Source organism: Odocoileus virginianus, chromosome 21 (genome assembly GCF_023699985.2).
Source record: "Odocoileus virginianus isolate 20LAN1187 ecotype Illinois chromosome 21, Ovbor_1.2, whole genome shotgun sequence".
In the NCBI taxonomy this organism is placed as follows: domain Eukaryota; kingdom Metazoa; phylum Chordata; class Mammalia; order Artiodactyla; family Cervidae; genus Odocoileus; species Odocoileus virginianus.
In genome coordinates, this window is record NC_069694.1 from 15,154,547 (window position 1) to 15,177,761 (window position 23,215).

The following is a 23,215-nucleotide window of genomic DNA, read 5'->3' on the forward strand; positions in this document are numbered from 1 at the left end:
TATGGAAGAGAGATACATACACATAGATGGCTTCTGCTATAATCTTATTATGATATAAGCATGTTTATATCGACCTCAGCTTTAAAAATTCAAGTTGAAAAAAGTCAAGGATAATTTCAAGAAGTCTTGATATCTTTACTATCAATAGAGAATTACCTAGACTTAGGTGCCTTAGCATCACACTGCTTTATTTGCCAAGATTAAGATTTTGACCCTATTCACAGATCTTAAATCACACACACGCAAACACACATACAGACACCCACAGACACACATACAGAGAAAGCTATCTTAAAAGAGGGTAGGGATTTTTGAAAGGACTGAGGAAATAATACTAACGTTTGCATATTTCTTCTTATGTGGCATGTGCTGCTTGCACCTATTAACTCATTTAACTGACTCAACACAATTCATAATACAAATTACTATATCCGAGAAAACAGTTTCAGCAACTCGTGTGATGTCTCACACACAGAGTCAAGAATCACACTGGGCTGTGTGTATGTCACCTGTATGGCAACTGCCTCTTAATCAAAACAAGGAGATGAGAAACAAGGGAGAAGGAGCTAAGTGTGTTATCTGGACTGGAGTCAAGTTGCTTGGGTTGGGTTCTGGCTCATGACCTTGTGCAATGTACTTTATGCCTCCTCTGTAAAAGGTGAAGATCCATAGTACCCACCTCATGTGAATTCTGAAAGTATTCATGAAAATGGGTATGTACAATGTTTGGCAAATAGTAATGTGCTCCAAATGTTAGCTATTATTTTATCATTATATGCCCAAATCAAAGGCAATGACATTTGTATTTTGTTCTGAACAAGGGGATACACCATATCTAATAATATAATATTAACATTAGTAGATAATGAAGTGATCAGAGGAAACTATTTTTCCTCATGTCTCCCACAGAAATGAAAAGCTTATAAACCAATTTGTCAAGGAAGATTAAAGAGCACCTGTTATTCTCATAGTTACCTTACCTAATACTCACTTCAGATCAAAAGAAAAGTGTTCTTATTCCCATACTACAGTCATGAAAGCCGAGTCTACATGATTACTCAAATTAACACAATAAAAGGCAAAATCAAGAAGATTTGAAACCGTAACTCCTTGACGTCATTTTCCCACTATACCAGTGCTTTTCACTGTAGGTCATGATAGAGTTTAAAGAGTCATCACACATTTTTAGTAGATTGTGACCAGGGAATATTAGTGTACATCATATGGAGTGAAAGCCAATACTATTTGGTGAAAGTATCGCAGTTATATGTGCATGTGTTTATCCATGGGTCTACTGAGTTGCCGTAGAAATGTATTTCTTAATGCCTGGAATGGTCAAAAAATTTAGAAACGCACAGAACCATGAAACATTCCTCATATTAGTGTAATAGCCAAACAAATACTGGGTTGGCCAAAAAGTTCCTTTGTATTTTCTGTAAGACGTTATGGAAAAACCCAAATGAACTTTCTGGCCAACCCAATATTTATTGATACTTGAACTACTAGAGTCATAATCCAATAATGCTTGGACCTACACATATCTTAGAGTACCTCAAGAAAAAGAAAAAAAAATAAATATATGTAAACACACCACACACACACACACACACACACACACACATACACACACATAGATGCATATAGAGTAGTGTACAGTTTCTACTCTGTCTCACATTTCCAGAGTACCAGGAGAATTTGGCTTGATGGTTATATCATCACTAACAAGTGAATGGGTTGACACATCAATTAAGTTTTATGTTCCTTGGGTTTTTGCTCTATAAAAAAGAAGATAACAATTCCTTCTCCTGAATTACCTCTGTGGGGCTCTGAGCTATTTAGGCAGAATTCAGTGTAGTGATTTGGGGACGTAGTTGAGGGAAAGGTGTGCTTGTGTGTGACTGCGTGTGTGTGTGTGTGACTGTGTATGTTTGCTTAATAGGAAGAAACCCATGCTAACAAAAAGAATGGCAAAGTGTGAGATAACAAGGCCAAGTATGTGACACAACGAAAAAGAAATCATGGCTTCTGAGATCACAGGCTCTTCCTAGCACCTCGCTGGGTTTGTGGACAATAAAATGGGTGATAAAACGGAAAATATGAAGTGTTTGAGCAATGAGGTAGTTTCTGCAGATACAGAGAGATATTTGGTGTGCCAGCTAAGAAGCATTGCCTACTAACCTCTGGCACAGGTTCAATCCTCAGTAATTGCAGCTATCGCTAAGGCAGTGACTTCCATAAGCAAAAGTTTTACTTTGTTTTTATCTTCTTTCAGCTCTTCAAAGAGCAAGGCATGCAATGAAAGATTTATTTCCCCGCATGACCAAAGATCAGAGATGGTAAATTCACTGACTGTATATTTTATTTATTTTACCAACTGTTACAAAGAAAAAAAAAAAAGGTTTCTAGCAAACATCCTCTGAAGCAGTAGAAAATAAGCATTCTCAGAGTTGCTGGGCTCAAAATGTGGCATCCAGAATAAGATGTGTGTCCCCATGTGGTGGCCTGTGAGCCCCTCTGCTTTCTGGCCAGTTATATTACTAACGTTTAAAAAGTTTTGCGTTTGTTACTTTATGTATAACCCATATTTATACCAAAATATAATAGATAAATAAGCAAAATAATGCACAAAACCCTAATGCCATTCATGTAAGTACTATTTTGAAGGGTTAGTTTCAAATAACACTGCCTAAAAAAAAAGTGAGGGTGAAACCTACAAGTCACATTAATGAAGATTCAATTTTGGCCAGTTTTAAGTTAATATGACAGCAGCAGATGGTATGACTTATTGAAAGCGTTTTTCAATTTTCTAGGCAAAGTAATTTCTTAAATGAAAGGACTCCTTTAGGCACAAAAAACTCTCCTTCCAAAGCTGTTCAGAGACCTACTTTAGTCACCAAGCTAGAAATGGTGGTGGGAGACACTAGAACTCAGCAAAATTGTCTCCTAAGTTGTACGAAAGCTAAATCCTTCAATGATCTCTGAATGTGGTAAGCCAAATATGCTTGTTTTTGAGCATGTGTGGATAGTTGGGTAGTTTTTCCTTTGACTTGCACACATAGATCTTTCTTCTTCTGGGATAAGAACTATCATTTCTGAGGGCACTCACTCTTTCCCTACTTCCTGGACTTGTGGTCATGTTTTACTGATTCCACCAAATACTCCAGGATGAGTAGTAGAACCTGGTCAAGGCTTTTCTCCCATCTATCTTACTACAGTGATTGGTCCACTTTGAAAGAATATCTGATTAATCTATACTATTCCTGCTCAAAGAAACTGATTCAGAAAAGTTATGTGATCTGAATTGGTTCACAGAGAGCTAATCTGATGGTCTTGAGGTTGTGCGTGCCTACTAAGTCGCTTCAGTGATATCCAACTCTTTGTGACCCTAGGGACTGTAGCCCACCAGGCTTCTCTGTCCATGGGATTCTCCAGGCAAGACACAGGAGTGGGTTGCCATGCCCTCCTCCAGGGGCTCTTCTCAACCCACGGATGGAACCCGTGTCTCTATGTCTGCTGCATTGATGAGTGGGGTTTTTTTTACCACTAGTGCCTACTAGTAAGCTCTGTCTTGCAGTTAAGAAGGTGTAAATCTGAGTTTATGGAGACCTCCATGGAAGAGGGACAGTGATGTCAGTACAGAGGAGAGTAAAGACATAAAGAAGCAACCAAATCTTGATGTTATTGTTTGCATCCCCAGACCCAGCCATAAGTGTTGGCAAGACAATGCCTCTGGACTTCCAGCTGAGTTTGTCAACCAGTTCAATTTTGCACTCTCTGTTTATTTTGCACAAATTCATTTTCCCCTCCTCCGATCATTGGTATTTTGTATAATTTTTTTGTTATTCAAAGAGGAAACCATTTGCTTGCATTTTTGCTAATAAAAAAAAAAGGAGAAAGAGAGAAGTAGGCCTATAAGGCTTTAGGTAATTTAAATAAATGGGAAGTATTTAGTTTTCCTAAAAATATTTTTAAAAATATATTAAACAAATATTGAAATAAATAAGAAAAAATAAACTTTTAAGGAGATAAAACTCCTGTTCCTGTGTATTTTTTTGTATAGCACAAAGCAGATGCTACTTCAGTGGATAAAGAACTTTGTTAGAAATTCTATGCAGAGATGTTTCTATTGAGCTATTCTAATAGTGATTTCACTATTTTTCAATGAATCACAACTATGATACCTCTGTGTCCTGTAACAGTTACATATGTTCTACATATTGCTTTAAAACTGCATGAAGATCTGGTTATTGAGACTATTTTAATCAAGCTCTTTGTATGAAAAGTGCTTTGCAATGTAAACATTGTATAAAAACCTTAAAAGTTTAATTTCTTTCTCTTTCTTGTGGAGTTGTTTTTCTATACAACTGTGGTTGAAGACAACTTCCACAGTACAGACCATCCCAGGAAACAATACATACCATCTCTTCTTTACTGGCTATTTTGCTGAAGTTAGTTAAAATTCTTAGATTTCTTCAACTATTCTTAGGTATTACATCTTGCTAAGAAGTTAAAAGCTATCCTAAACTATAATATGCTTAAGGACATTCCATTCAATATTTTATGAGCCAATCTAATATATTAAGATTGTGGGTTCCAAACATTAGGTTCTGAAATAGAAACTATGAATGGGCTTTTGGAAAGCTGTTTGACCACTGAAGTTGTATGAAAAATATTTCAGAAATACACATTTGAGTATATTTTTCCTCGGGAAAAAGATCCCAGCCCTTTCCAAATTCTTGAAAAGATCTATAATGCAAAAAAAAAAAAAAAATGTTATTAAGCAGGAGTAAGCAGAGGGATTTTGATCTTTTAAAGGCAAAATTGAGGGTAAATGTTCACAGAATTTCCATTTTCTATTTATTTTGTTGAAAACCAGTTTTAGTACAATGTTAGCATCTGCAGGTGGTAGAGTTATGAATATGCAAAGTTAACCATGACATAATCTGTTCAATGTTGTATATCATCACAATAATAATTGCTTTATTGTTCAGTGGTCAGGGTCCCTGCCAGGAAACGTAACCCAAGTAAGAATTAAATGCAAGAAGCGTATGTCCATGATATCACAATTAAGCTCAGTATAGACAGACCTGAACATTAAAGGCAAATTAATAAACTTTCAAGAATACCATCAAATAAATGGTAAGAATTCAATGCTCAAGTATAAAATGTTTCAAAAATACACTAGAATGACTTATGTGATCACAGTTCTGAAATTTATTTTATATAAACATTTTCCTCTTAATGGACATTCAATTATGTTAATCCTTGAGAATAATCGCTCTTGGTTCTTTTATATCTAGAAATTAGGGTTAGATCACAGTTTCAAGTCATTTACTGAAGGAGAAAGGAACTAAGACAGAAGGAAGGAGGGAAGAAGGGAGAAGGGTGGGAATAACAATGAAAGAGCATTTTTTACACTAACTGCATATTTGCAGAGAAATTCACATCTCCCTTAAATTCAGTTTCTTTAATTGTACTTTAATTATCTTATAATATTCAAATATATTTTACCGATTACTGTTAAAGGATCTACTTTTGATATTTGCCCTTGACTAGCTACATTAGTTAGGAGACTGGTAGATAGGCAGCTGAAACAAAGAGATCAAAAGCAAAACAAAAAAGCAGGGCACTTTAAAAATGTCAGAAATCTGTTTCTTTTAAGTCAAGGTCTAAAGGTAAGGGGTCCAAGCTGGCAGTGACCTCTTCTTCAGACGGTTACTGGGATGCCCAGCTTCTTCCCGTCTTGTTTTGTCACACTATCCAAAAGCTCAGTTTTGTTCAGGGCCTCTGGCTACCCCTCAATATCCATTCTAGCCATCTATTTCCCATTACATGAACCTCATGGAATGTCAGAAAGACCACATTTCCCAAGCTATCTTGCAGGTAGGTAAGATTATTTGATTAATTTACAGGCAAATGCATGTGCACAAAAGTGATATACAAAACTTGGATTATGCTTTTAAAGGACCAGAGGTGACTTCCCTTGCCTTTTACTTTCTTCCAGACACCTTAGAGAGCCATAGCAATCCAATGAGGGTGGTGAAGGATGAAAACACAGAAGCCTATACCTAACATAGGACTTCCTAGGTGGCATACTCATAAAGAATCCACCTGCCAATATAGCAGACAAAAGAGATGTAGGTTCCATCTCTGGGTTGAGAAGATCCCCTGGAATAGGAAATGGCAACCCACTCCATTATTCTTGCCTGGAAAATTCAACGGACAGAGGAGCCTGGCAGGCTACAGTCTATCGGGTCCCAAAGAGTTGGACACGACTGAGGACATGAGCAAATACCTAACACCAGAGAGCCATTGTACCAGTAAATGGGTTTATGTGAGAAACAGCATTCTACTTTTGTTTAAGTAAATGTGTAAACAAATTTATGTCACAGCAATTGAGCCTAAATCCTAACTGTTGCATCAATACAATACTTTCTGCTCTTCTTCCCACTTCTCTTCCAATAAAATGTAAGTTCCTTTCGTCCACATTTTTTTCATATTGGGTTATTTGTTACAAGCAAAATAAATGAAGGGACCATAGAAATTTAGAGTTCCCATTACAAAAAAAAAAAATCACAAATAATTGTCTCCAAAACTTTTACTTATCTAACAAACCAAATTTCCACAACCAGGAAAGAATCGGCTATGACACCTTTCCATTTCTATCTATTGATTCCAATGTAAATTGTCTGAGAACAGAAATCTTTGCTTAAAACCAAATGTACTAAAATTTCCACTGAATACCATGTAGCAAGCAGCATAAAAATAAGAATGAAATATTAGGAAAAATAGATTATGTAAAAGATAATAGGGTAGAGTTGAAAGCAACATGTTGGAGATGTAATTTGTGGTTGGGAGCTAGAATTGGGGGGAGAGACGAATCTCCGAAGAAGGCAGAGGGATGGCTGATTTGCCTTTATCATTGGTTGCTGCCTAGTTTCTTTCAGGTCAATCTTTTTATTTTATTTTATTTTATTTTTATTAAGCACAAGCATTCTTGCCTTAGGCATGTTCTACTTTGATAGTTACAACTTCCTCTTCCTATCGCTCATCTCTCACTAATCAATACACAATGAGGTGCCAGGGTAATTTCCTTTTTATAAGACTCTTACCACTTCCTGACACTTTTCACATTTCTTCCCTAATTATTTTCTGATTTTGACACTAGAGAGAGAGTTCTCGTTCTCACTAACAGGCATTTGCTCTCTACACCTCGGTCCAACTTCTTTTGCTCGGCCCTGGCCTGTCAAGCTTTTGTGGTGGGCTTTATTCCTATCACCCTCCCCAAAAAGCAACATGCCCTAGCCTAATTTTGTGGTTTCATCCTAAGTAGTCTTTTTTTTTTTAATCTAATATTCATTATTATCCTCACAAAACATTTCTTAAAACTTTAATAATGTCCCTCAATTGTTACTTAGGAAACTTGATGGAGGAAAAAAAAAAAAAAAGATGAAAACAAGGACATGCTAATATCTGCCAGGGCAGGGGTAGAATGTATTATAAAATATACGTCGGAGGTAAAAGACTTACAACTTGTTTTTCAAGCAAATACATGCTTTGTGGGGTCTAAACTAAAATCTAATTTTAAACTAAAGCTCTTAACAATGTACCTCAAAATTCGATTGGAATATTACAATACAAATGTACAGTATTATAATAAAGTATCCCAGAATGTGTTAAGCATTCTGTATATACCATTAGATCTATACAAGCTTTACTTTAGAACATTTTGGATCTTCAATACAAAAAGGTAATAATAAGAATAGTTGTTTTAACTTCTCAGATCCTATGCACATTAAGCTCAAAATAAATATAAATTTAATATATCACATACTTGGTGTATGTTTACGCAACTTTGCTTATAAATGTTTCACTCTGATGTACTTTCTTATTATGTGGATAAAAAAAAAGATAAGACTCTTAACACTATAGGATGATGTTAATGCATACTGCAATCTATTACCTTCACTGGCTGATGCATGTGTGAGTGGCCCAAGGTAAAGTGGAGGGAAGGTAATTGAAATTTCCTAGGACTGATACTCTTCACTGGCATCATGGGAGCACCATCAGTACTCATGAATGTTATAGATATATTTGGTTAGAAGTCACAAATGCTCCTGGGAGAACAATAGACCTCAGAAACTACTTACATAACTGTTAGACAGCATACTTCTAAAAAGTAGGGAAACTAATTTTCACCCTCCCTCACAGGACAGAAGAGAACATTTGTAGGTCCTGTTGAAATTAACAGTCTCAGGTCTAGCCAGCTGCAGGACTATAAGGCTCCTTAACAAATGTTTGCTGAATGAATAAATGAGAACTATGTGTATAAGATACATAGAAAATTTAATGAGCAAATTCATCCTTAAGTAAAAACTTTAATAAAAGAACCAATAAAACATGTATAGATTCAGGTGAAGCTCCATCACTTTCACATAAATTCACAGAAAACCTGAGTGAGTCCAGTGCTGAGAAGCTTTCAGTCTATTTGTGTAGAATAGATTTATGCATTAATGTAGACAGAAGGGCAACTGATCACTCTGGAAAGTAGAAGAGAAATTAGAATCATTATTGAGATTCTGCCACAAAGGGAGTGGATAAGCTTAGACTAGTCACTTAGCCTCCCCAGTCTTTCTCTTAAAAGCCTGTGTTATGAATTGAATTATCTCCCTAAAATCTGTACGTTGAAGTCGTAAGCCCCAGCGACCGTATTTGGAGATAAGATCTTTACAGGGGTAATCAAGTTAAAGGAAGTACATAAGGGCAGACCCTTATTCAGTATGACTAGCATCCTTATATGAGAGCGAAATTTGAACACAGAGAGCTATACATACAGGGAAACTACCACATCCACAGGAAGATGAACGTACAGGTCAAGCAGAAAGACCTGGAACAAGTCCTCCACTCATGGCCCTCAGAAGGAACTAACTCTTGAATGTGGACTTCTAGCCTCCTAAACTTTGACAGAATACATCTCTGTAGTTTAGGTCGTATAGTGATCCAACCTGGGTCTTCCGCATTGTGGGCAGAGTCCACATCTAAGCCACCAGGGAAGCCCATACTAAGTCTAAGAACAAGCAAATGCAGTAGTATATATTCAGGAGATATGGTTAAAAAAGAAGAAGAAAGAATAATAATTTATAAAAATCTTTGAAGGCTATAGCTGAGGAGGAAATGCTAAATGCTTTTAGTGAAGCCAAAGTAGCCGAGGAATGGGCCTGTTATGGTAGCAAATGGGGCTTCCCTGGTGGCTCAGGTGGTGAAGGATCCGCCTGCACTGGAGACCCAGGCTGGATCCCTGGGATAGGAAAATTCCCTGGAGAAGGGAATGGCTACCCACTCCGGTGAAATGAAAAGACGCTTACTCCTTGGAAGGAAAGTTATGACCAACCTAGACAGCATATTAAAAAGCAGAGACATTACTTTGCCAACAAAGGTCTGTCTAATCAAGGCTATGGTTTTTCCAGTGGTCATGTATGGATGTGAGAGTTGGACTCTCAAGAAAGCTGACTGCCGAAAAATTGATGCTTTTGAACTGTGGTGTTGGAGAAGACTCTTGAGAGTCCCTTGGACTGCAAGGAGATCCAACCAGTCCATCCTAAAGGAGATCAGTCCTGGGTGTTCATTGGAAGGACTGATGCTGAAGCTGAAACTCCAATCCTTTGGCCACCTCATGCGAAGAGGTGACTCACTGGAAAAGACCCTGATGCTGGGAGGGATTGGGGGCAGGAGGAGAAGGGGACGACAGAGCATGAGATGGCTGGATGGCGTCACCGACTCGATGGACATGAGTTTGAGTAAACTATGGGAGTTGGTGATGGACAGGGAGGCCTGGTGTGCTGCGATTCATGGGGTCGCAAAGAGTCGGACATGACTGAGCAACTAAACTGAACCGAACTGAACCCACTCCAGTATTCTTGCCTAGAGTATCTCATGAAGAAAGGAGTCTGGTGGGCTATGGTTCATGGGGCCATAGGAGCCAGACACAAATGAACTTGCACATGGTAGAAAATGGAAAGGGAAGAACAAAAGAATCAACATGAGAATATGGCTAAAGATTCACAATGTCTTAACATGACATAAACGATAATGGCATCTTTTTTCCAAGTTCACTATTTAATACAGTCCAACTGAAACAAATAAGAATTTTCTGGACCACTAAATTAAATAGCTTCAAAATACTAGTAAAATGATTCCCATTTGTATTCTTAAAAATTTAAGAAGTCTCCAAATATAAATAACAAAAACACAAAACCATATTTCTATAGATCTGAATTTATCCAAACCAATGTAATGTGGTATTTACAGTATGAACATAGAGGCATATCACATGACATATTCAACATACAGAAATTAGTTCAGTTCAGTCCCTCAGTCATGTCTGGCTCTGTGTGACCTCATGGACTGCAGCATGCCAGGCTTTCCTGTCCATCATCAATTCCTGGAGCTCGCTCAAACTATTGTCCATTGAGTCAGTGATGCTATCCAACCATTTCATCCTCTGTCGTCCTCTTCTCCTCTTGCCTTCAATCTTTCCCAGTATCAGGATCATTCCAAATGAGTTAGTTTTTTGGATCAGGTGGCCAAAGTATTGGAGTTTCAGCTTCAGCATCAGTCCTTCCAATGAATATTCAAGACTGATTTCCTTTAGGATTGACTGGTTTGATCTCCTTGCAGTCCAAGGGACTCTCAAGAATCTTCTCTAATACCATAGTTCAAAAGCATCAATTCTTTAGCCCTCAGCTTTCTTAATAGTCCAACTCTCATATCCATACATGACTACTGGAGAAACCACCGCCTTGACTAGACAGACTTTTGTTGGCAAAGTAAGACTTTGCTTTTTAGCATGCTGTCTAGATTGCTCATGGCTTTCCTTCCAAGGAGCACCTGTCTTTTAATTTCATGACTGCAGTCACCATCTGCAGTGATTTTGGAGTCCAAAAAAATAAAGTCTGTCATTGTTTCCATTGTTTCCTCATCTATTTGCCATGAAGTGATGGGACTGAATGCCATGATCTTAGTTATCAGGAGGCTCTTTAGTTCTTCTTTGCTTTCTTTTAAGGGTGGTGTCATCTGCATACCTGAGATTATTGATATTTCTCCCAGCAATCTTGATTCCAGCGTGTGCTTCATCCAGCCTAGCATTTCGCATGATGTACTCTGCATATATGTTAAATAAGCAGGGTGAAAATATATAGCCTTGACATACTCTTTTCCCGTTTTGGAACCAGTCTCTTTTTCCATGTCCAATTCTAACTGTGGCTTCTTGACCTGCACTCAGATTTCTCAGGAGGCAGGTAAGGTGGTTTGGTATTCAGATCTCTTTAAAAATTTTCCATAGTTTACTGTGATCCACACAGTCAAAGGCTTTGGAGTAGTTATTAAAGCAGAAGTAGATGTTTTCTGGAACTCTCTTTCTTTTTTGATGATCCAACGGATGTTGGTGATTTGATCTCTGGTTTCTCTACCTTTTCTAAATCCATCTTGAACATTGGCAGTTCACAGTTAATGTACTTTTGAAGCCTGGTTTGGAGAATTTTGAGTATTGCAAAATTCAGACTTAAAGAAAGTAGGGAAAACCACTAGACCATTCAGGTATGACTTAAATCAAATTCCTTAGAATTATACAGTGGAAGTGAAAAATAGATTAAATGGGTTAGATCTAATAGACAGAGTGCCTGAAGAACTGTGGATGGAGGTTCGTGACATTGTTCAGGAGGCAATGACCAAGACCATCCCCAAGAAAAAGAGAGGCAAAAAGGCAAAATGGTTGTCTGAGGAGAACTTATAACAAGTAGCTGAGAAAAGAAGACAAGTGAAAGGCAAAGGAGAAAAGGGAAGATATACTCATTTGAATGCAGATTTCCAAAGATGAGCAAAGAGAGATAAGGTAGCTTTCTTCAGTGATCAGTCAAAAGAAATAGAGGAAAACAATAGAATGGGAAAGACTAGAGATCTCTCCAAGAAAATTAGAGATATGAAGGGAACATTTCATGCAAAGATGGGTACAATAAAAGACAGAGATTATATGGCCCTAACAGAAAGATACTAAGATATCTAACAGATATCTTACCTAACAGAAGATACTAAGAAGAGGTGGCAAGAATACACAGAAGAACTGTACAAAAAAAGATCTTCATGACCCAGATAATCACAATGGTGTGATCACTCACCTAGAGCCAGACATCCTGGAATGTGAAGTCAAGTAGGCCTTAGGAAGCATCACTACAAACAAAGCTAGTGGAGATGATGGAATTCCAGTTGAGCTATTTCTAAAATCCTAAAGATGATGCTGTAAAAGTGCTGTACTCAATATGCCAGCAAATCTGGAAAACTCAGCAGTGGCCATGGGACTGGAAAAGGTCAGTTTTCACTTCAATCCGAAGAAAGGTAATGCCAAAGATTGTTCAAACTACTGCACAATTACACTCATTTCACATGCTAGCAAAGTAATGCTCAAAATTCTCCAAGCCAGGCTTCAACAGTATGTGAACACATAGAAATAGAAATAGCAATTTTAAACTGAATCACATGACCCGATGAATATACTGCTAAACAATGAAGTGCACAATATAACCCATATTTCCTAAGGAAAGTGAGAAACTAGCTAAATGATCATCATTACAAGTTCTCTGCAAGGAGTTCTCATTATTTAGAAATACACATTTCTGAATTAAATTTACATGTTTAAGTTACTAACAACAAGAGTTTAAGTATTTTAATTTGTGGGCCTTCCCTGGTGGTCCAGTGGTTAAGAATCTGTGCTTCCACTACAGGGGACATTGGTTCAATCCCTCATCAGGGAATAAGTTCCCACAAGCCACTAGGCATGGCAATACAAGTATTTTAGTTTGTAATTTTCTGTTTCACTACTCTGATTCTAATTGTATATTGATACACTATTTCTTCTGAAAATTAATCATCCTTATTTGCTTTTTTATAGAACAAGGCAAGTTTCTGAAAACTTATTAAGTTAATATAACCAAGAAAAAATACATCAGCCATGTAGTTCTCCTCTGCTGCGGATCTAAGAAAACTCAACTATTCATTAGCAAAACATCCAATTTCATATATTCCTCAATTGAAAGAATTTTTAAATAGGATTTGAATCCTCAGATATAATAAGTAAATATTTTATACCAAAGCTGGCACTAAAGAAATATTCCAATTATTGTATTTCAATTTCCTTTAAAATCATATTGCAACATACATGAAAAACTTCAGGAGTAGTATGACTGGAGGACAGAGTGATTGTCTGAACACTCTGGTAGTTTTGTCATCCCTTCCTGAGCAGAAATAATATAGAGAATAAAAGAGAAACCATCCTTCACCCTAATATAACCAACAAATCCAAAATAGAAATTACTTAGACCTGAATAATCACCAGGTATTTGCTTAGTTCTCTCTTTGACATAAATTCAGCAAAAATAAATTTCAATAAAGCATGCTATTGTGTTGAGTAACAAGGAAAGCCAATTATAACAATGATGACCAATACAAGTAAGGCTACACTTACTGAGTGCCAGGCACTGTCTAATTCCTTTACACATATTAACTCCTAAGCAAACTAAAAGCTAGACTACCATTGTATCTATTTTAATGACAAGAAACATGAAGCATACTGATCAACAAAAGAACCTACCCAGGATGAAACACTAGCAAGGGATATTCTGGCTTCATAGTTTTTGCTTAGACCCATTTTGCTACACTGCCTCTGCAAAAGAGACATATATAGAAAGCCTCATTTGAATGCCTCCAATGAGCTAAGCACTATGTGGATGATTTACGTGAAATGTAAATCATTCTGTGATGAGGGACTAGCACTTAGCAAGGCTAAGCTGTTCGAGGTCACTGCTACTCATCCATGGCTGGAATTTGAATTTATGCATGTCTGAATCCACAGCTGGGGTCCATTTACCAGTGTTCACATCCAGGTTATAATGGGCTATAGTCTTGCACAGCCACTTGAAAACTACTGCCTGCAGGACAAATCTAGCCTGCTACCAGTTTTTGTAAATAAAGTTTTATTGGAGCTTATATGAGCCTGGTTCATTCATTTGCTATTGACTATGGCTGCTTTTCTGCTATGGGGCAGAGTAGAGAAATCGTGACAGAGACCATATGGCCCACGAAGCAGAAATGATTCATTGTCTGGACCTTTACAAAAAATGTTTGCTGACCTCTGGTCTAGGATGTCCCTAGCTGAGATTCCTAGAAGAATGATAAGAACTTTGTTGTGGTTATAGTTGCCACCTTACTAATAAGCAAAAATTGCTAAAGATATTTAAGAAAACAAAGGAACCCAAAATTCCTGTTATGGGCTGAACTGTTTCTCCCAAGAAGATGTCCAGAAGTCTTGATCTCTGGTACCACGAATGTGACACTGGAGGATAGGGTTTGTGCAGATGAAATCAAGTTGAAATGAGGTTGTTAGTATGCACCACAATCCAATATGACAGCTGTTCTCATAAGAAGAGGAAAACACCAGGGAAGACTGAGGCATAGAAAGAGAACATCATGTGACGATGAAGGGAGAGACTGGGGAAATGCAGCTACAGGCCAAAGGACGGCAAAGACTGGTGGCCACCACCAGAAGCCAGGAGAAGGCAGGGCAAGATTGCAAGCAGAGTCTCAGAGAGGGATCATGGTTCTGCTGACACCTTGATTCCAGACTTTCAGCCTCCTGAACCATAAGGGAATAAATTTCTGTTGCTCTGTACAGCCATTTTTGGGGCACTTCCTTATGGAGGCCATGGGAAATGACTATAGTGCCCTTTGGGATATGCAGAGACACAGGGCAGCAGGACATTACTGACTTTGAATAGTGTATCACAGGTTACTAGCTGACCATGAACAATTTGCTTTTCTTTAGTAGACTTATAACTGGGAGGCATCCGTTCAGTCGGGGAAACATTTCCCTGCCCCCACTGACTTTAGTCAGGGTCATGAGACTTGTACTCATCAATAGAACGTCAGCAGAAGTATAATAACCAAAGTGACTAAGGAAGCAGTCTGTGTTCTTAAAGCTGGATGTAGAGACTCAAAAGTTTGAGGGGTGGTGGAACCCCAAGATGGAAGGGGCCCAGGCCCTGGAAATATGCATGGAATAAAACCCTCCCAACTGATCCCTATGTCAGCAAAAAGTAAATCTGTATTAGGTGAAGCCCTTGGAATGTTTTTATATGTTAAATCAGTTAATATTACATCAGCTTCATGAACTATTAAACACAAAATCAAGTTTCTCACTTCTCTAGAATTTGAACTCCTCAGAGGTGTTATATTATGAGGGCCCTATAAATATTTTGAAAACCAAATGGAGAAGGACATCACCAATGTAAAGTTCAAAGACGTACTAGCCCAAATTCAAGCAACACTTGCCATCAGCATAAAGGCCACAGAGAGCCATATAAGATTTTTGCAAAAGAACATCCAGGCTACAGCTCCATGGTGAACAAAGGTGTAAACTCTCAAAATTTCGGCCATAGACGATGTTTATGGGTACCAGGAAGTATACAATCTAGCAATAAGACCTAGTTGGGGATATCCAGGAAAGAAACACAGCCAGGAAAGAAACACAGCCAAAAAATCAGTGTGATACATACTAAGACTAAGCTTGAAGCAAAACGAGAGACAAGAGGTGAGAATACATGAGTCACAAACTCCTTTCTGTGAACGATGATTTCCGAGTGATGCCACAATGTGATCTTTCTGCGGGTGCAGTGGCAAATCAATTTGTGCTATTTTTGCACTTTCTGAAGGGGATAACATATGTACGGAACACTGTCAGAGATGGGTCTTGAAACCTGCACTCCATGGAGGCTGTCTATGACTCAAAAGACCATTTATCTGTCGAGTAAAGGAAGATGAGACATTAAATGCAAAAGTTTCCAAACGATGCACTATATGATTTTCCTTTCTTTTTTTTTAACTTCTCCTTTCTTTTTTTGCTTACTTGATTATTTTTCTGAATTTGCATAAGCTAAACTTTGAATTGCTAGTTGATTTTTATTAATATCTCCCTTGCATGTGATTGCAAACCTCTTTTTTACAATAAGTCCTAAAGAGACTGCAAGTTTATCCTCCTGGAGCAGCACCCTGCTGTACCATCCGTGGCTATGCCACCGTCTTGGAACTGGTACTCCCCTGTGTAATATTTCTGTGCTATCTGACAGAAGGAATTCAAGATTATCTTGTTCTCTATCACTAGTTGGGGTAAAAATAAAGGTTGGTAACATCTTTGGCTTCCTTTTGATTTTATATATTTTAATTCACTCTTTTTCATTTTACTAATTCTTTTTCATAGGGGTGAACTAATATAATTCTGCAGATGAAAATTCATGAAGTAAAGTAAAAAATCTTGGAGTGCAAGTCACACTGTATATCAGAAAGCTAGAGTTACAGACAGAAACATCTGTCAACATATGGCAATGCAGATGCATCGTAATACTTTTGGGTTTGACAGCTTTGCACTGGATGCGCTCTTGAGTAAAAGAACAAATTGTTTTTGTTTCCTTGGGTTCTCAAACAATAGGCCTATGCTAGGGACCAAGAATTTTCGATACTACATCCTGGCTTTCATCAGTCACACTTACATAAACATAGATCTTTCTTTTCTCCATCAGGGCTTTATCATTTAGTTATATGATATAAAGACACCCAGGGAACAAAAAATAGAAAAAAAAATTAAGCACTTGGAATTGCTGTTACACAAACAGAAGTCTTTAGATAAGCATCATCAAATGGAAAGCACTGAAGATTCCTTGACAAAGTAGCTACATCAGAAAATATATAATGCCTGTTCCTAAGTGCTCAGAAAAAGGCAGAGACAATTCAGCAAGGAACTGAAGTCAACAGTGCAATGCTTAAAATTGGAGTTCTGCAAGCTGTACCATTTTGTATGATCCTAGCATGCAAATGAACCTAAATCACCATTTCTTCCTCTTTAAAATAGCATTATAATAGGGATTAAACGAGGTGATGTATGTAAAACACTTAGCACCATGCCTGGCATATAGGAATTTCGCCAGAAATGGTATCTTGAAAAAGTGAGTGTTCCTAACAGTTGGTATCATTAACTGAAGTCCTAGTTTGTCATGCATGAATTTTTATTTCTGTCAGAATACATTTCTGACAGCACTACTGTAAAGTAGTGAAAATGATGGATTATACAAGACATGTAATGATGGATAATAACTATTAATAATAACTAATGTGGCTTCAAATTTAGGCCTTTTTTAGGGAAAGGTTTTGTGGCATTCTCTTATAGAAACATCGTGATTGACAGACCTAAGTGTTAACATATATTAAAAATACCATGAGATTTTTAGAGGGCATCTTAATCTGACACTATATGTTAGTTTTGCAAAATAAGAATTTCATCACTGATAATATTCAAACAGTTCTTTTGAACAGCTCTACCATCAGACTGAATAATGAATGCTCTTTTCCCCTCAGTTGATCCAGACAGGCGACAGGGCAAAACAGGCATATTCCACATCACCCCTGCAGTCTGTCTTCCCCTTTCTCACAAGGAAAATGACAAAACCAGTGAATTACCAAAACTTCTGTGGGCCGCTACCAAGTAAAAGGCCTGTGCTAGGCTCTCAGATGGATTCTCAAATGTATAAAACCTTGCTTTTCTTTTCTCCAAGAAGCTGATGACTTTGCTGATGAGACACAGGAGAAAAACATGAAAATACGAATGTAAAAGTTATTGGGTATGTCATGTCCCATCTCAAAAGAGGTTATTTTCATTGTCTTTTTCTGCTCATCAATTATTTTATTATGAATGCCCTGAAGTGCATGACAAATGTTCTAGCTTATCACACTGCACATCACAAACCATTTTCTTCCTGCTTGGAGTACATCCTTTAAAAATCAAACAATTTCCTGGAGGGAGGCCCTTTGGGAAATTACTAAATTAGCCCCTCACCTCCAGCCCCACCTTTCTCTTACCTTCACACACAGAGGCTAATTCTACATGGAATAACCAAATCAAATCAGAACTGAAAGTTCAAACAAGCAATAATTCTCAATCTGTGGTTCGTGTTTCTGAAAAGCCACAGAGAGCTCTGATCTATGGACCCTTACAGAAAACCTGGGCTGACATATTTATTTGATCTCATCACCCTAAGCAAACAGCATCTCTAACTCTAGATAGCAGCAAATGGGGATGTTAGACAGACATTTGCCCTTTCTAGCCCATGAATCTTAGTTTTAACTTAACACTTAAAGATAGTGCTATATTTCCTGGTCCCCTTTCTATCTTACTCTATGTTCTGGAGGGGGAAAAAAAAAAAAAGTATTTCAGGTTTGCTGCCCTTTCAAATGAGAGCCACATACGGAAACTTCTTTATTAGCTGTTGCAGGGTTTCCTCTTTCCTTTTAAAGCCCTATTTCTCTATAAACCATTGTCTTATTCCAGTTTACCATGTAAGGATTTCAGAGGAGTTAAAAACTCATCAAAAAGAACAATACTTCTTTTTGGCTCAAGATACTATTTGTGGAAAGCATTTTCCATGTATGGTCATAGATAGAAAGCAAATGATTACTCAGTAAAGCTGTCCAAGCAAAATAGTCATTCACTTCATTTTGCAGAAATGCAACCTGAAAAACTGAACAGAAAAGTTAGAAATTAGAGTAAATCTGATCTAACATTATAGCCTGCTGGCCTAAAAATGCCTCTATTAAAAATGTCTGAGTCAAATAAGTGAGGCAGCAATGTATGACAGAAAAATAAGTGGATTTTGGGGTCAACCTGATCTCAAGCTTTTTCTCAGTTTCAGTCTATGACCTTTACATTTACAATGTCAATAATAACAGTAATAGTATAATGATAATAACAACAATAATTCTTTCTTGGAGAAGTTTAGAGAATTTAATGAAATTATATAGATTTGTTGTACAAAAGTGAACTTGTTAGGTAATGTGAAGGTTAACTCTTCTAGCCACCTCTGATTACCTGTGTATAATGAAGTTAAACATCCTGATACATTCCTTTAGTGTGAAAATATCAGCTTCATTTATGTTACCAAGTAAAACAATGAGGGTAAAAAAGGAACTGGAAGGCGCAGTGTGACACTGAGCTATTTCTGAGCTCAAGATGATCAGTGAATAACAGAGCTTTAAAAAAGCAAGAGTGGACTCATATCATGTTCACTTAACAAATGAGAATTTAACTATGCAGCTTCAGGGGGGAAAAAAATAAAACAACAGAGGGAGACCAGACTGTGTACAAAATTGTGTCCAATTTTCCACTCCATGAATATATGCCCCCAGATGTGAGATGATAGGAATGGATCTCAGCATGTAAGGATCGTTCTCTGCCAAGTGTGATTCAAGGGTCAAATAACACATAGTTTTCCTACAACATATTCTACTAGTATGCCAATTACTTTGGCTGGTACCTAACTGAAGAGTCAATTAGTCATCACCAGAGAAAATAATGGCTGTGCTGGAAAGATACAAGGTATGTACATCTTTTATCTGTTCTTTTGTATGAGGTTTTCTAAGGTCATTCAACTCAAAATATGCCACTATAAATCACTAAGAATATGTATAAGTGATCATTTACTTTCAATGATTGCCTCATGACCTAACTGTCACAGCTACAAGATGAGAAGTTGATGTTTAGCATGGTTAAATTAAGCATTGCTCAGATCCCCTCTGTGAGACATAGAAGCATCTACCAAATGATGGCCCTGTTTAGGGTCATAGAAGGCAGGGCATTCACTGCTTTCCAGGTTTTCATTTTATTTCTGGACACGTCCACTTGAGTGTTCTAATACTGTTCAGAAGCTACTGTGTCTGTAACTTTTCTTTACTGTCCTTTACTTTACTTTTCTTTACTACATCTTAATTATTCCTGAACATGACAAATCTGCAAAGATTTTAAGTTTTAAAATGAAGCCTTATAAGCATCCAAATCAAATGTTATTAATATTGCCAACCTTTCTTTGCATGACCTTCTCACCATCCTGACTTCCTACCTCTTAAAAATGATTCCAGTTTTTTTAGTGCTTTTTGTCCCTACCTGAGAGGCTAAAAGAAGCACAATTGTTGGTTTGAAATTCTCAGCGCTTTCCAGCTAAACTCTGAAACTGGACTCTACACAGAGAGCAAGGAGAGACTAAAGAAAGGGAAATCATTTTACCTTAGATTAGAAGGAGATGAGTTTAAGAAGCAAGGGAAATTACCTATGAGGTTTCTACCTATGAGTAGATCTCCATGGCCACTTGCCAGAATCTTAGAAGTCCGTATAGAGACCTTTATGGGTTCAGGCACAGATGCTGTCCAGATGGTCTCAACAACACCTCGCTCCCTCAAGACTGCATTCTTGAAGATAAAGCCTGCTGTGGAAATGGTGGATTTCCACATTTCAGTAGATTTCAAGGATGAAGTGGGGCTGAGGAGCCTGGGATTGGCTGGGTCCAGCTTTCAGGTCAATCAGAAGTCTCATCCTCTCAGTGACCTTCTCCAACCACAATAAAACTAGCAGGGTCTGATCAGTGTGGGACCCTCTCCACTCCTATTTCTCATATGCTATAATCTTAATCAAGCACTCTAAAGTCACATGGGCTCATTTTGTTGCAAGAGCTACACTCAGTGCTCACTTATGTTAAACTTGTAATCACATGCAATTCCTGAAGATTTTTTCACACGTGTTGCTCTCAAAGTGTAAGCCCCCTCTTTCTTTATTCGACATTACCTTTTATAAAAGTTTGTATTATCTGAATGAAAGAGAATCTTATAAGACCCCATCCTTTATCCAGCCTGTAGGAACCTTTTGCATTTGTTCACTTTGAGATGTTTACACATTGGACCAAGCCTCGGTATCCTGGTAACCAGGAATATGAGACAGCATCAGGAGTTTCCTCAGCTGAAACTTTGAACATACACACTTTTTCATTCACCATATAAGATGACTGTTATGAAGAGAGTACAAAAGAACCTAATTTTTATGGACTTTATTGTACAATAAACAGTCTGTAATCCATTGAAGTATAATATAGAATCCATAGCCTGAAGATTCAGAAATGAAAAAAAATTTTTTTCCTTAGTAAACTAAACTGGCTCCCTTGAAAACAACATGATGTATGCTTATGTATATGTATGTTTCCCAATAACTTATCTTTCTAATATAAAAGTTAAAGGACTTTCTCATAGTAATTGCTTGCTAACTTTGAGTCTACAATTTCCTATTTTTATAAGAAAGGAAAAGAGTTAATATTGCACTTATAGGTTTATTTACATGTCTGTCTCTCACAATAAGTCTGGATGTCCTGTGAAGTGAGGGGCATGTTTTTATTGGTTTTTGTTTCAAACGTAATTAATACGCTCCTGCTGTAATTAACACATTCCACTGAATGAATAAATATATTAATGAATGAATGAAAAGGTCATACAATTCAAAATCAATATGGTAACAAAGAGATGGTCTTGGAATAATTAACCAAACTTTCTCCCTGGTTGCAGAATTTGTCTGCCAGTCTTTTGTGCACTGTGCTGAGCCGATTACAGATTAAAGTAATTACAGTGAATTCTTGATTACTGGCATGCAGTCTAGCTATTTTGTGGATTACCTATCACAACTAATTCCGAACTTATCTGCTGCCACCCAGCATATGTCTGAGTAACAGTCAGCTTCAGTGATAGCAGCTGCATGCTTCAGGAAAGAACATTTATGTTGATATTTCTGTACAGAATACATAATTATGAAATTCATTCTGGTGAGGGCTGGAGAAAACCAACAAGCATTTCAAAACAAAATGTTAAGTTTGTTTTCTAAGTCTCAAAGTAGATGAGATGATTTGGATAAAGAAGTTCAAACAATTGACCTGTATCTTTCCACAATAGCTTGATGAATCATAATTAGTATGCAGTCTATTCCCCTCCTTGAAACTAGCTACCTGTCTCTATTATCATTGATAAGTGACAATAATTATGCTTTATGAATTCATTCTTTCATCTAAAAAATATTTATGAAATGCTACAGTGAACTGGGTGATGTAGCTGGCCTTGGAGATCAAGTATCAGGCAAAGCATAAATATGATTCCTGCCCTTAAGGAACTTAAAATGTATTTATTGAGAGAGAATTTGTGTTAGGCAAGAATGTCCCACAAAGATATCCATACCCTGATCACACCTGTAACTATGCTATGTTACATGTCAAAAAAGAACTGAGGTTTCATATGGAAGTAACATTGCTAACCAGCTGACTTCAATAGAGGTGGATGATCCTGGATTATCTAGGTGAGTCCAATGTAATCACATGGGTTGTTATGTGGGAAAGAAGGTGGCAGAAGAATCAGAACCAGAAAGATGGCATCAGGAAGAAGAATTGACTGGCCATCGCTGGCTCTGGAGATGAAAGAGGGGGCCAAAACAAGAAATGGAGGCAGCCTCTAGAAGCAGGAAAGGCATAAAGTGTATTCTCTCCTAGAGTCTGCAGAAAGAAATGTAGACCTTCCTGGCACCTTGATTTCAACCCCATGAGACATGTTTAGAACATCTGATCTAGAGAGTTGTAAAATATCAATCTGTGTTGCTCTGAGCCACTCTGTTTGCAGTAGTTTTTTCTTTTACAGCAGCAATAGGAGACTAAGACAAGACCTTCAAAAATTAACCAATCAGATTAATTTTAATTGCAATTGTATAACATCGAATAAAAATTTTTAGAAAATGTTATGCATATGTACTTGTGAAAACTTACTTAAATTGAGGTGTCAGGAACAGCTTCCCTGAAATTTAAGCTGAGATTTCAGAGAAGGAAGAGATTTCAAATGAAATGAAATGAAAGTGGAAAAGATTTGTAGGAACAGAGAATAGCATGTATGAATGACCTGAGTAGAGAAGAAAGCTGGTATTGCTTAAAACCTGAATAGCCACGGTAGATGATGCAAAGCAATTTTGTGAAGAAGAGGCCTAAGGCAATGCTAGGAAAATAGCTGGAGATCAGGCTACGTACCGTTTTATAGACCATAATACAGATTTTCACCTTTATCCTATGGGCAATGGAACTTTCTGAGGGCTTTACACAGGAGAGACATATAATTAGATTTGTATTTTAAGACCATTTAGGCTCATTTTTGGATTAAGAATTGAATTGGGAAAGAAAATGTAACCATAGAAAATTGTGTCGGACACTATAGCAGTGCAGCTTGGAGGTAATGGAGGCTGGTGCTGCAAAACATGGAAAGAAAGAGATGATTTCAG

The 23,215-nt window shown here is 37.4% G+C and overlaps 1 protein-coding gene across 8 annotated transcripts in view; it reads right to left on the reverse strand.

The window, feature by feature from the left end:
• Positions 1-23,215, reverse strand: part of PCDH7 (protocadherin 7) — a 449,641-nt gene that overhangs the window by 263,662 nt on the left and 162,764 nt on the right. The gene's annotated exons all lie outside the window — the stretch shown is intronic.